This window comes from Hypanus sabinus, chromosome 18 (genome assembly GCF_030144855.1).
Source record: "Hypanus sabinus isolate sHypSab1 chromosome 18, sHypSab1.hap1, whole genome shotgun sequence".
Lineage (NCBI taxonomy): Eukaryota > Metazoa > Chordata > Chondrichthyes > Myliobatiformes > Dasyatidae > Hypanus > Hypanus sabinus.
In genome coordinates this window covers 51756695-51770790 of record NC_082723.1, presented here as the reverse complement: position 1 = coordinate 51770790, position 14096 = coordinate 51756695, and positions in this window count along the sequence as shown.

Below are 14096 nucleotides of genomic sequence, written 5' to 3'. Positions count from 1 at the left end.
ACTTGCGATTCTCCAAAAAAGGGGCAGGGGCCGCTCTGCACCCTTCTGCCCATCAGAGTTGTTCATCCTTCGTAACATCTGTAATACCGTTACATCTGACTTCAGCTTCTCCTCAAATTTCAGGGTGAATTTGACCAAAGGTTCTTTCATCTTAAGCATGCTAATCAATTCTGTTTTTGTTTTGCACAACACCCAGTCCAGAACAGCTGATCCCCTAGTGGGCTCCACAGTGAGCTGATCTGAAAAGCCATCTGTGGACACTCTAGAAATTACCCCTCCTGGAATCCAGCACCAACCTGATTTTCCCAATCTATCTGCATATTGAAATCCCCCATGACTACTGTAACATTGCCCTTTTGGATTGCATTTCTGTCTCCTGTTGTAGACCGCATCCTCACTACAGTTTGTGAGTCCATATGCAACTCCCATCAGGGTCTTTTCACCTTTGCTGTTCCTCGGCTCTGTCCACAATGGTTCATCATTTCTTTTTAAAAAACACAAACAGAGCAACCCTTTACATTGCAACTCATCCTGTTGACTGAAATTATGGCCCATCAACAGCCTCTCCTCACTACACATTGCCTCTGTTTGTAAACCAGCTACTTCTTCATCACTATCACCCACCTTTCCTATGACACTTTTTGCATTGAAATAGACGCAGCTCAGGACACTAGTCGCATCATGCTCAAATTTTTGATTGCTAACTTTGTCTAAGGTCTTACCAACATCTGTCTCCACAACCTCTCCATGAAATGTTCTGGTATTCTGCTTCCCATCTTCCTGCAATTCTAGTTTAAACCCCACCATGAAGCATTAACAAGCCTTCTTGCTAGGATACCAATACCCTTCCAGTTCAGGTGCAAGCTGTCCCTTCTATACAGGTTCCTCCTTTCCCGGAGGAGAGCCCAATGCCCCAAAAATCTTATGACCTTCCTCCTACACCAATTCCTTAGCCACATATTAAGCTGTTTAATCCAACTTCTTGAACTCCCTGTGCAGAACCTTATCACTCATCCTTCACATCATTAGTATCTACATGGACCACGACCTTTGGCTTTTCACCCTCTCACTTAAGAATGCTGTAGACTTGATTCAAGATATCCTGGACCCTGGCACCCAGGAGGCAACATACCAGCTGGGAATCTCATTCTTGCCCACAGAGGCTCCTGTCCATTCCTTAACTAATTAATCCCCTACCACCACAGCGTGCCTCTTCTCCTCCTTCTCTTTCGAGTTGCAGAGCCAGACTCAGTGCCTGGGTCCCGACCACTGTGACTTCACCACCACCCCCCGCACAAAAACAGTATCCAAAGTGATATACCTGTTGTTGAGAAGAGATGGCCTCAGGGGTACACTGCACTGGTTCCTTAACCCCTTTCCCCTTCTTGAATGTCACCCAGTTTCCTGTGCCCTGCACCTTGGATGCAACTACCTGCCTATATATCCTATCTATCACCCCCTCAGCCTCCCAAATGATCCAGAGTTCATCCAGTTCCAGCTCCAACTTCTTAACATGGATTATTAGAAGCTGCAGCTTGAAGCACTTCTCGCAGTTGTCATCAGGGTCACTGGAGGTCTCCCCGCCTTCCCACATCCCACAAGAGGAGCATTCAACTGGTATCTCTACTGTCCTAGCTGGGCAGATAAAAAGGGAAGGATAAAAAAAAAACAAACAACTTAACCTTGAGCGTTTCTTTCCTTTGCTTTCTCTGACTGAAACCTCTTTTCATTGAAGCCTCAAAGCATAAAAGCCTCAAGAGCACCAGTCCAACTCTGTCCACTTAGTCAACGGCCGTTACAACGATGGCAACTGCACTTGTCCCTACCTTCCTTTAATTTGCTCTTGCTAATCAATCCCGAAGATCGATAAGTCTCTGGTCAAAGCTCGTATTTGCTGTAGCAACCCACTGACTTTTCTACTCAAGCAGTGGACCGGAGGGAAATCCCCTCCTCTCAAAACTTCTGTTGTCTGGATTGGTCACTGGTCAAAGCTCTATCACTAGCTGCTGGCTTTTCTTCTCAGGCAGCGGGGTCCAGTGACTTGTAAACAGAAAAAGATACAAAATACAAGCAGACAATTAATTGCTAAACTGCAAAAAAGTCTAATCTAAGAATTAAATAGTTGGATCCAACAGTACCAACATGGCTTCAGATGAGGATTCTATGGTAGGAATATGCTTTTTTTGCACTATTTGGGATTGTTCTATGGATGTTAGCTTTGAAAATTTACATGACGCAAGAATAATATACAGATTTGCCCATGTGTTGAAGTGTGAGAGCTAACGTGCTTTTTAAATGATCAAAGAACAAAGCTACCGATGCTGGAAAGAAAAACAGGAAATGGTGGGGATGTGGCGACCCACTTCCCAGCGCACTCGAACCGGCTCACAAAGTGGCACGTGTCAGCATTGAGGCCGGTCCCAAAGAGGGCGCCAAGCCTGCTTCATCAGCAAGGGGAAAAGCCCGCGCGTGGGACAAGACTGTGAATACGCACCCCCTACAGCAATCCCGCCCGGGGAAGGGGGGATCAGGGAGGCTTTAAAGCGAGGCCGCAAAGTCTGAATAAACCTCCTTTGTAACTGCAGCTCTCCGACTCCGTGTCGTTATTTCAGCGCTGCGTGTAGCACACCGCTACAATTGGTGACCCCGACGGCCCAAACGATACTTGGGCTGAAGGTGAACGACACCGCATCTGTTCATGCAGTTTCGTTAAAACTGCCAAGCTTGTGGACGCTGCGACCTCACCTATGGTTCCAGCAAGCAGAAGCCCAATTCCACGTTCAGCAGATAACCTCAGTTGCCACACGTTACTATTACGTGGTGAGCTCCCTCGACCAGGAGACAGCCGCCCAGGTTGAGGAGTTCATACAGTCGCCCCTGGAGGATGGCAAATACACAGAATTCAAAGCCTTGCTCATAAGGACTTTCGGACTCTCAGGGCGTGAGCGAGCTGCCCGCTTACTGCGCCTGGATGGCTTGGGGGACAGGTCATCGTCGGCTTTGATGAACGAGATGCCCTGTCGAAGATGTCCCTGGCCGAAGGACACAAGCCCTGCCTCATGTTTGAGCAGGCATTCTTGGAGCAGCTGCCCGAGGACATACGCCTGCTGCTATCTGACGTGGATTTCAGCGACCTCCAGAAGGTGGCGGCCCAGGCAGACGTGCTGTGGAAAGCCAAGAAGGAGAGTGGGGCGTCCATCGCACAGATCACCAGGCCACACTCCCAGCAGCAAACCAGACCAGGCCCGGCCACAGAGCCCACAAACCCCAAAGGCAGGGGTGAGGAGACCAATGAACAATGGTGCTTCTACCACCAGCGGTGGGGCGCAGAAGCCCGCCGCTGTAGCCCGCCCTGCAAGATCCCGGGAAATGCCAGGGCCAGCTGCCACTGATGGCTACGGCGGCTGGCTATCGGGATGGCCTCCTGTATGTTTGGGTCAAGCAGTCGGGACGCCGCTTTTGGTCAACACCGGAGATGAGATAAGCATCTGACCTCCAGCGAGTTACGACACCCGCAACAGAGAATCGGGTCCCACCCTGCGGGCCGTGAACGACAGCACAGTAAGGACTTATGGCACCCGTATGGTGAGGCTACAGTTCGGCTCCAGCCAGTTCACGTGGGACTTCACACTGGCTGCCGTAGCCCAACCGCTTCTGGGTGCGGATTTTTTGCGGGCTCACAGCCTACTGGTCGACCTGCCAAGGAAGATTCTGGTCCACGCCGAGACCTTTCAAACGTTCTCCCTGGGTGAAGCCCAGTTGCCGGCCCCACACCTAGACTCCATCACGCTGTCCAACAATGACTTCACCAGAGTCCTGGCGGATTTCCCCATCGGTTCTGGCACCGCAGTTCACGGCAGCCATGCCCAGACACGGCGTAAAGCACCACATCCCGACACAAGGACCACCCCTCCACACCCGTGCTCAGCAGCTTCCCCCGGACAAGCTCCGACTGGCGAGGGAGGAGTTCAAGAGGATGGAGGAATTGGGGATCATACGGCAGTCCGACAGCCCATGGGCCTCCCCCCTGCACATGGTGCCCAAAGCAATGGGGGGCTGGAGACCATGCGGCGACTACCGCAGGCTGAACGAGGCTACCACTCCAGACCGCTACCTTGTGCCGCACATTCAGGACTTTGCAGCAAACCTGCACGGCGCACGGATCTTCTCCAAGGTAGACCTAATCCGGGGATACCATCAAATCCCGATGCACCCGGATGACATCCCCAAAACAGCACTCATCACCCCATTCAGCCTTTGAGTTCCTCCGAATGTTGTTCGGCCTAAAGAATGCCGCACAGACATTTCAGAGGTTAATGGACGTGGTGGGACGCGATCTGGACTTCGCTTTCATCTATTTGGACGACATCCTCATAGCCAGCAGCAGTCGTCAGGAGCATCTGTCCCAGCTCCGTCAACTCTACGCCCGACTGAGTGACTATGGCCTGACAATCAACCCGGCCAAATGCCAGTTCAGGGTCGACACCATTAACTTCCGAGCCACAGGATTACTAAAGACGGGGCAACCCCTCTGCCTGCCAAGGTAGATGCGGTCCGCCATTTCCCCCGACTCAACACAATCAAAGGCCTTCAGGAATTCGTGGGCGTGGTAAATTTCTACCACCACATCCTCCCTTCAGCTCCCCGAATCATGCGCCCCCTGTTCGCCCTGATGTCAGGTAAGGGCAAGGATGTTATCTGGGACGAGGAGTCCGCCGCCGCTTTCATTAAAACCAAAGAAGCCTTGGCAAACGTCGCGATGCTAGTGCACCCCAGAACGGACATCCCTACCGCCCTCACAGTGGACACATCTAACACGGCAGTCGGTGGAGTGCTGGAACAACTCATCGAGGGTCGCTGGCAACCCCTGGCATTTTTCAGCAAACACCTACGACCACCCGAGCTCAAATACAGTGCTTTCGACCAGGAACTGTTGGCGCTATATATGGCAATCCGGTATTTCAGGTACTTCTTAGAAGGCAGGCCCTTCACCGCGTTCACGGACCACAAACCTCTTACCTTTGCATTCATGAAAGCATCTGACCCCTGGTCATCCCGTCAGCAGCGACATCTGTCCTACATCTCCAAATACACGATGGATGTTCGGCATGTCTCGGGAAAGGACAATGTCGTGGCGGATGCCCTCTCCCACCCTAACATCCAAGCCCTGTCCCAGGGGGTAGACTATGAAGTGCTGGCGGAGGCGCAGCAGGCAGACGAGGAGATCCCTAGTTACAGGACTGTAGTCTCCGGTTTACAGCTCCAGGACCTCCCCGTAGGCCCAGGTGAGAGGACCCTACTCTGTGACGTCACCACCGGCCAACCCCGCCCCGTCATCCCGGCAGCGGCATGTTTTCAACTCCATTCACAACTCAGCACACCCCTCCATCACATCAACCGTCCAGATGGTAGCCAACAGGTTCGTTTGGCACGGACTCCGCAAGCAGGTCAGTGAATGGGCCAAAACGTGCATGCTCTGCCAAACAGTCAAGGTGCAGCGGCACACCAAAGCTCTGCCGCAGCAGTTCCACCCCACTCGCCGGCATTTCGGCCACATTCATGTGGATATTGTTGGCCCCCTGCCCATATCGTGAGGAGCGCGGCACCTCCTGACTATCGTGGACTGGCTCACAAGATGGCCAGAGGCGGTCCCGCTCACAGACACCACCTCCGAATCTTGCGCCCGGGCACTGATTGCCACCTGGGTATCTCACTTTGGTGTACCGGCCCACATTACCTCTGACAGAGGCTCCCAGTTCACCCCCAGCCTGTGGTCAGCTATGGCCAGCCTTTTGGGGACACAGCTGGACCGCACAACTGCCTACCACCCACAGTCGAACGGCCTGGTGGAGCGTTTCCACCGTCACCTAAAGTCGGCTCTCATGGCCCGCCTACGAGGAGCCAACTGGGTGGACGAGCTTCCCTGGGTCCTACTCGGAATCTGCACGGTGCCCAAAGAGGATCTGCGCACTTCGTCGGCCGAGTTGGTGTATGGCACACCCCTGGTCGTCCCAGGAGAGTTCATACCAACCCCAAGGGGCAAGAGGAAGAACCCGCAGCAGTCCTGGGCAGACTACGCGAGAGGCTCGGCAACCTGGTCCCCATACCCACTTCACAGTATGGGCAGAACCCAACCTGCGTACCCAAAGACCTGCGAAACTGTAAGTTTGTTTTTGTACGATGGAGCGGACATCGGGCACCCCTACAGCAGCCCTACGAGGGGCCGTTTACGGTGATCAGAAACAACGGGTCCACATTCGTGCTGGACATTGGGGGGAGAGAGGAGGTTTTCACGGTGGACCGACTCAAACCGGCCCATGTGGACTTGGCGCAGCTGGTCGAGATTCAGGCACCGCGGCACAGAGGCAGACCTCCCAGACAGAGTCCGACCCAGACTGAGGACATTGGGGGGGTGTATCGCCGGATCTGGAGGGGGGGGGGTTATGTTGCAACCCACTTCCCAGCGCACTCGAACCGGCTCACAAAGTGGCGTGCACCGGCATTGAGGCCGGTCCCAAAGAGGGTGCCAAGCCTGCTTCACCAGCAAGGGTTAAAGCCCGCACGCGGGACGGGACTGTGAATACGTGCCCCTGACAGCATTCCTGCCCGGGGAGCATGAGATCAGGGAGGATTTAAAGCGAGGCCGTGAAGTTTGAATAAACCTCTTTTGCAACTGCAGCTCACTGACTACGTGTCGTTATTTCAGCGCTGCGTGTAGCACACCACTACAGGGATATTCAACAGGTCAGGTAGCATATTTAGAGAGAAAACCCCTGCTAATGTTAACAAGAGACACTTAAAAGGGATCCAGAAGCTTTTTGCAGCTGCCTGAATTAGAAAGCTATTGTGGTGTTTGCAGGAGCAGGTCCTCAGACATGTCAACTGAGGGTCAGTCAGCATTTGGAAGTTCCCTCCAGCTTATGAGTCAGCCATGGTCACAATGCCTCCAGTTTGTTTGGAGCTTGAAGGCTGCAAGACATGGGAATAACAGAGGCCATCAGCCCATTTTGTTTGATGCTGCCTGTGTTACCAGTGATGTGTTGCAGCAGTGGTGAGTGATAAGGCTACACAGAATCAGGGATAAAATCACTGACATTAACACTACTATAATGTATACACAGTTCATTCATATATGGCATTCAAATTGATCTCAAGAACAAATGGCAAGTTTCACCTTGATTCAGAATCATTTAAATTCACTGACATGTCATAAAATCTGTTGCTTTGTAGCTGCAGTGTAGTACAATTCGATCTGTGGTTTGGAACACCAACAAAAGACAATGATGCAACCAGTCAGAATGCGCTCCATGATACATCTGTAGAAATTTGCCAGAGTCTTTGGTGACACACCAAATCTCCTCAAATTACTAATGAAATATAGCCACTACTGTGCCACCTTCGTAATTAAATCAATATCTCACCATTGCTAGAACCCAGAAAGCTGGTGACAAAAGAGACTGTAGATGCTGGAATCTGGAACATAAAGGCAAACTGCTGGGACAACTCAGTGGAATCTGTGGAGGCAAATGGATGGGTCAACACCTTGCACGAGGACCCTGCACCATCTCAAGTGTCCTGTTGCAGAGTCTTCACCCAAAACATTGATCACCTTCTTACCTTCACGGATGCTGCTTAACAATCTAGAAAATTGGTGCTTTAAATTCATCATGGAATAATTGACATCTTGCATACTTTCTATGCATTCTCTATGCCCACAACTCTGCAATAATTAAGTTGGTTATTGCAGATTAAGAATAAAATTCAAAATGAAGGCAAAGGACTGCATCTTTACTTGATGAGATCCTAAGGAAGCAAGGGAGATGTATCAGTCTGGTTGTATCTTATCACTCCCTCTAATAGAGGAGGAGAGCAGCAAGGTAAGAAAGCAAACAATTTTATTAAACAAAATTTATGGGGAGAGAGTAGTTTTGACTGTATACCGAGCACCATACTAGCAACTGGTTCAAGTCTGTTCAACAACAATGTAACAAGATAAGCACAGTCAGCAGTTACTTGCACAGCATGGTTTGTACATACAGTGCCTATAAAAAGTACTCAACTCCCTTAAAAGTCTTAATGTTTTATTGTTTTACAACATTGAATCACAGTGGCTTTTTGACACTGATCAATAGAAAAAGACTCCTTTGGATCAAAGTGAAAACAGATCTCCACAAAGTGATCCAAATTAATTACAAATATAAAACACAAAATAATTGATTGCATAACTACTCACCCCTTCAAGTCAATATTTAGTAGATCCACGTTTGGCAACAATTACAGCCTTGAGGTTGTGTGAATAGGTCTCTGTAAGCTTTCCAAGCGCAATTTTTTCCCCATTCTTCTCTACAAAACTGCTCAAGCTGTGTCAGAAAGTCTGGGGATTGTGAGTGAACAGCCCTTTTCAAGCCCACCCACAACTTCTCAATTGGACTGAGGTCTAGACTCTGACTTGGCCACTGCAGGACATTAACCTTGTTGTTTTTAAGCCATTACTGTGTAGGTTTGGGTCATTGTCTTGCTGGAAAACAAACCTTCAGCCAAGTCACAGTCCTCTTGCAGATTGCATCAGGTTTTCCTCCAGGATTTCCCTGTATTTTTGTTGCATTCATTTTACCCTCTACCCTCACAAGCCTTCCAGGGCCTGCTGGAATGAAGCACCCCCACAGCACGATGCAGCCACCACCAGGCTTCACAGTAGGGATGGTGTGTTTTTGATGATTACAGTATTGGGCTTACGCCAAACATAGTGTTTAGTCTAAAAGCCAGAAAGCTCAATTTTGGTTTCATCAGACCATAGAACCTTCTTCCAGCTGACTTTAGAGTCTCCCACATGCCTACTGGCAAACTCCAGTCAAGATTTCATGTTAGTTTATTTCAACAGTCGCTTTCTCTTTGACACTCTCCCATAAAGCTGCAACTGGTAAAGTTCCCGGGCAACAGTTGTATGTGCAATCTCTCCCATCTCAGCCACTAAAGCTTGTAACTTCTCCAGAGTTGTGATAGGTCTCTTGGTGGCCTCCCTCACTAGACCACTTCTTGCACAGTCATTCAGTTTCTCAGCAGATTTACAGATGTGCCATATTCTTTCCATTTCTTGATGGTTGACTTAACTATACTCCAAGGGATATTCAGTGACTTGAAAATTTACTTCTATCCATCTCCTGGCTTGTGCTTTACAATTACCCTTTCATGGAGTTTTCTTTTATCTTCATAGTGTGGTTTTTGCTTGGATACTGCCTCACTAGCAGTTGGACCTTCCAGTTACAGCTGTATTTTTATTACAATCAATTGAACCACCCTGACTGCACACAGGTGATCTCCATTTAACTAATTATGTGGCTTCTAAAACCAATTGGCTGCACCAGTGATGATTTAGTGTGTCATATTAAAGGAGGTGAATATAACCATAACAACACGGAAATAGGCCATCTTAGTCCTTCTAGTCTGTGCTGAATGCTTACTCTCACTTATACCCACCTACCTGCACTCAGCCCATAAGCCTCCATTCCTTTCCTGTCCATATACCTATCCAATTTTTTTTTTTTTTTAAATGACAAAATCGAACCTGCCTCTACCACTTCTACTGGAAGCTCGTTCCACACAGCTACCACTCTCTGAGTAAAGAAGTTCCCCCCTTGTGTTACCCCTAAACTTTTGCCCCTTAACTCTCAACTCATGTCCTCTTGTTTGAATCTCCCCTACTCTCAATGGAAAAAGACTATCCACGTCAACTCTATCTATCCCACTCATGATTTTAAATACCTCTATCAAATCCCCCCTCAACCTTCTATGCTCCAAGGAATAAAGACCTAACTTGTTCAACCTTTCTCTGTAACTTAGGTGCTGAAACCCAGGTAACATCCTAGTAAATCTCCCCTGTACTCTCTCTAATTTGTCGACATCTTTCCTATAATTCGGTGACCAGAACTGTACACAATACTCCAAATTTGGCCTCACCAATGCCTTGTACAATTTTAACATTACACCCCAACTCCTATACTCAATGCTCTGATTTATAAAGGCTAGCATACCAAAAGCTTTCTTCACCACTCTATCCACATTAGATTCCACATTCAGAGAACAATGCACTATTATTCCTAGATCACACTGATCTTCTGCATTCCTCAATGCCCTACCATTTACCATGTATGTCCTATTTGGATTATTCCTACCAAAATGTAGCACCTCACATTTATCAGCATTAAACTCCATCTGCCATCTTTCAGCCCACTCTTCTAACTGGCCTAAATCTCTCTGCAAGCTTTGAAAACCTACTTCATTATCCACAATGTCACCTATCTTAGTATCATCTGCATACTTGCTAATCTAATTTACCACCCCATCATCCAGATTATTCATGTATATGACAAACAACATTGGACCCAGTACAGATCCCTGAGGCACACCACTAGTCACCGGCCTCCAACCCGATAAACAATTATCCACCACTACTCTCTGGCATCTCCCATCCAGCCACTGTTGAATCCATTTTACTACTTCAATATTAATACCTAACGATTGAACCTTCCTAACTAACCTTCCTTGTGGAACCTTGTCAAAGGCCTTACTGAAGTCCATATAGACAACATCCACTACTTCACCCTCGTCAACTTTCCTAGTAACCTCTTCAAAAAATTCAATAAGATTTGTCAGACATGACCTTCCACGCACAATAAGATTTGTCAAACATGACCTTCCAAGCACAATAAGATTTGTCAGACATGACCTTCCACGCACAATAAGATTTGTCAGACATGACCTTCCACGCACAATAAGATTTGTCAGACATGACCTTCCACGCACAATAAGATTTGTCAAACATGACCTTCCAAGCACAATAAGATTTGTCAGACATGACCTTCCACGCACAATAAGATTTGTCAAACATGACCTTCCATGCACAATAAGATTTGTCAAACATGACCTTCCAAGCACAATAAGATTTGTCAAACATGGGGGTGGAGTTTCAAGATGGCGACGTAAACATCTGCCTTTTAGGCGCTCTTCATTTTTTTAACTATAATCACCCTTTAATCAAATCTTTTCGAATTTAATCATATGAGTTGATACTTTTGATTGACTTTTTTTTCCTAAAACTATATTTGATCTAATTCTGTCGAACTTAAAATGGCTACAAGCAAGAAATCGTCTAAGGAGCCTTTATCTATCGATGCAATTTCTAATCTTCTGGATGCTAAACTTGCAAGTTTGGAAAGCAAGCTGGAAAGTAAAATGGAAAGTAAAGCAACAAGTTTGGAAAGTAAATTGGCAAGTTTGGAAAACAAGCTTACCACGAAAATGTCTGAACTTGAAGGAGTTGTTAGATCGCTTGATAATAAGCTTCAATCGCAGGCATCGGATATTCAGCGGCATGAAGATAAGTTTGCGACTCTTGAAAAATTAATTGGTGAAAAAGTACGTACAATTGAAGCGTTGGATAAGAAGATACAATCAACTGTTAAGACTGTAGATCAGTATAAGTTTAAAATTTCTGATCTCGAAAATCGATCTCGCAGACAGAACTTGCGTATTATCGGGTTTCCCGAAAAAGTTGAGTCCGGTGATTTAACTGAATTTTTCTCTAATTTACTATGGGAAATTTTCGGTGATGAAGGTTTGAAAACTAAACCTGTTATTGACCGTGCTCACAGAGTTGCGAGGTTTTCGTCTGTGCCTGATAAACCACGAGCGGTGATTGTTCGCCTTCATTATCCTCGTGAGAAAGAGCTTCTAATTCGATTAGCTCGTAAAAAAGGTATGATTTCCTACAAAAACTTTCAGTTTCGACACTTTTAAATTTTGACGTTTATACCTTTTTTTTTATTAATGATTGTTGTATTATATTAGTTTTTCTTTATTATTCTGATTGATATATATATATATTTTTTTTTTTGCAACTCTATATTTTAATTTGGGTGATATATAGTTTTCTTCTAATCTTTTTTTTATAGAGCTGCCATCTTGAAATGGGGGTAATATTAGTATTAGATTATGCGCCTGCCGCTTGGCTTTTTTTCCAAGGGTGGGGGGAGGGGGGAGGGATCTTTTTTCACGCTTTTGCTTTTTATTTTTTTGCTTTTAGTTTATGGGCCGACTTTAAATTACTAATATTGTTGAGGTGTCATGTTCTCCGGCTGCTCCTGAATCAATTTTCCTCCTTCCTGAATTGTGGGTTATGTGTCTTTTTAACCTTTTATGATACACACAATTAATATTGGTATGATGGATAGATCTGTTAACTTTATCTCCTGGAATACTAATGGTTTAAATCATCCGATTAAACGCAAAAAAATATTTAAAGTATTCCATAGACTGAATGCTAATATTATCTTTGCACAGGAGACCCATATCAGGAGGGAGGATAATCAACGTTTTTTTAGGTTCTGGAAGGGTCAACAATTTCATTCGAATTGTACCGCCAAAATTAGGGGTGTGTCTATTTTTATAGATCCCTCAATATCGTTTACACATCATGAAATTATCTCAGACCCACAGGGTAGATTTTTGTTGATAACTGGTTTACTTTTCCATCGGAAAGTTGTTCTAGTTAATATTTATGCTCCAAACTTTGATTGCCCTGAATTTTTTAGACGTTTATTTACCTCTCTTCCTAATCTAAATGAATATATGTTGATAATGGGTGGAGATTTTAATTGTTGTTTGAATCCTTCGATGGATAGATCTAAACCTATTCGCACTCTTCCGAATAGATCAGCCCTACTTATTAATTCATTTTTGGTTGACTCGGGAATTACAGAAATATGGCGGTTTTTGAACCCTAAAGATAAAGAATTTTCTTTTTTTTCACATGTATATCATAGCTACTCTAGAATTGACTATTTTCTTATTGATCATCGGTTATTAACGGATGTTATTGATTGTAAATATGATTCTATTACTATTTCGGATCATGCACCCTTGAAGTTATCTATTAAGATTTCGGACTATTCTAATAACACCAGATCTTGGAGACTTAACGCTACTTTGCTTCAAGACCCAGAATTTATTACTTATATAAAACAGCAAATTGACTTGTTCTTTTCTACAAACTGTACTGAAGGAATCGACAGAGGAATACTTTGGGACTCTTTTAAGGCTTTTATTCGTGGTCAAATTATCTCATATTCTGTTGGTAAAAGAAAACAAAGATATTTAGATATTGCTTTATTGGTGGATAAAATTAAGGAAATTGATAAGATTTATTCCGTGACTCCTACCAAAGAACTTTATAAGAAGAGAGTTGAGCTTCAAATGGAACATAGTTTACTATTATCTTCTTCAATTGAAAATCAATTAATTAGGACCAGGGCTCAATTTTATATTCATAGTGACCGTACTGGTAAACTGTTAGCTAATCAATTAAAGGCTATCTCGACTAAGCGACAAATTATTAAAATTCGCAAATCAGACGGTAATTTAACTACTGATCATAAAGAAATTAATAACACCTTTCAAGATTTTTATAAATCTTTATATCATTCAGAATTTGATGGTGACCAGTCCATGATAGATAATTTTTTTAACAATTTGAATATTCCTAAACTGACTGATGAAGATCACAGTCTGTTAGATGCTCCTATTTCTATAGTGGAAATAGGAGAGGCTATTTCATCAATGAATTCAGGGAAAGCTCCTGGTCGTGATGGTTATATAGTAGAATTTTTTAAAACTTTTTCTTCTTTGCTTTCTCCTTGGTTATGTGAAATTTTTAATGATGCGTTTGCTAAGAAGAGATTACCTCAATCTTTTTATGAAGCTAATATTTCTCTAATTCTTAAAAAAGATAAAGATCCTACTTTATGTACATCTTATCGCCCTATATCATTATTAAATGTAGATTCTAAGATTCTTACAAAAATTTTAGCTATTAGATTAGAAAAAGTACTGTCTCAGATTATTTCAGAAGATGAAACTGGTTTTATGAGGAATCGGTATTCCTTTTTTAATGTTAGAAAATTGATTAATATAATTCATACTTCACCACCCACAATCCCAGAATGTGTTATTTCATTAGATGCTGAAAAAGCTTTTGATAGAGTTGAATGGATATATTTATTTAATACATTGAGAAATTTTAATTTTAGTCCTAATTTTAT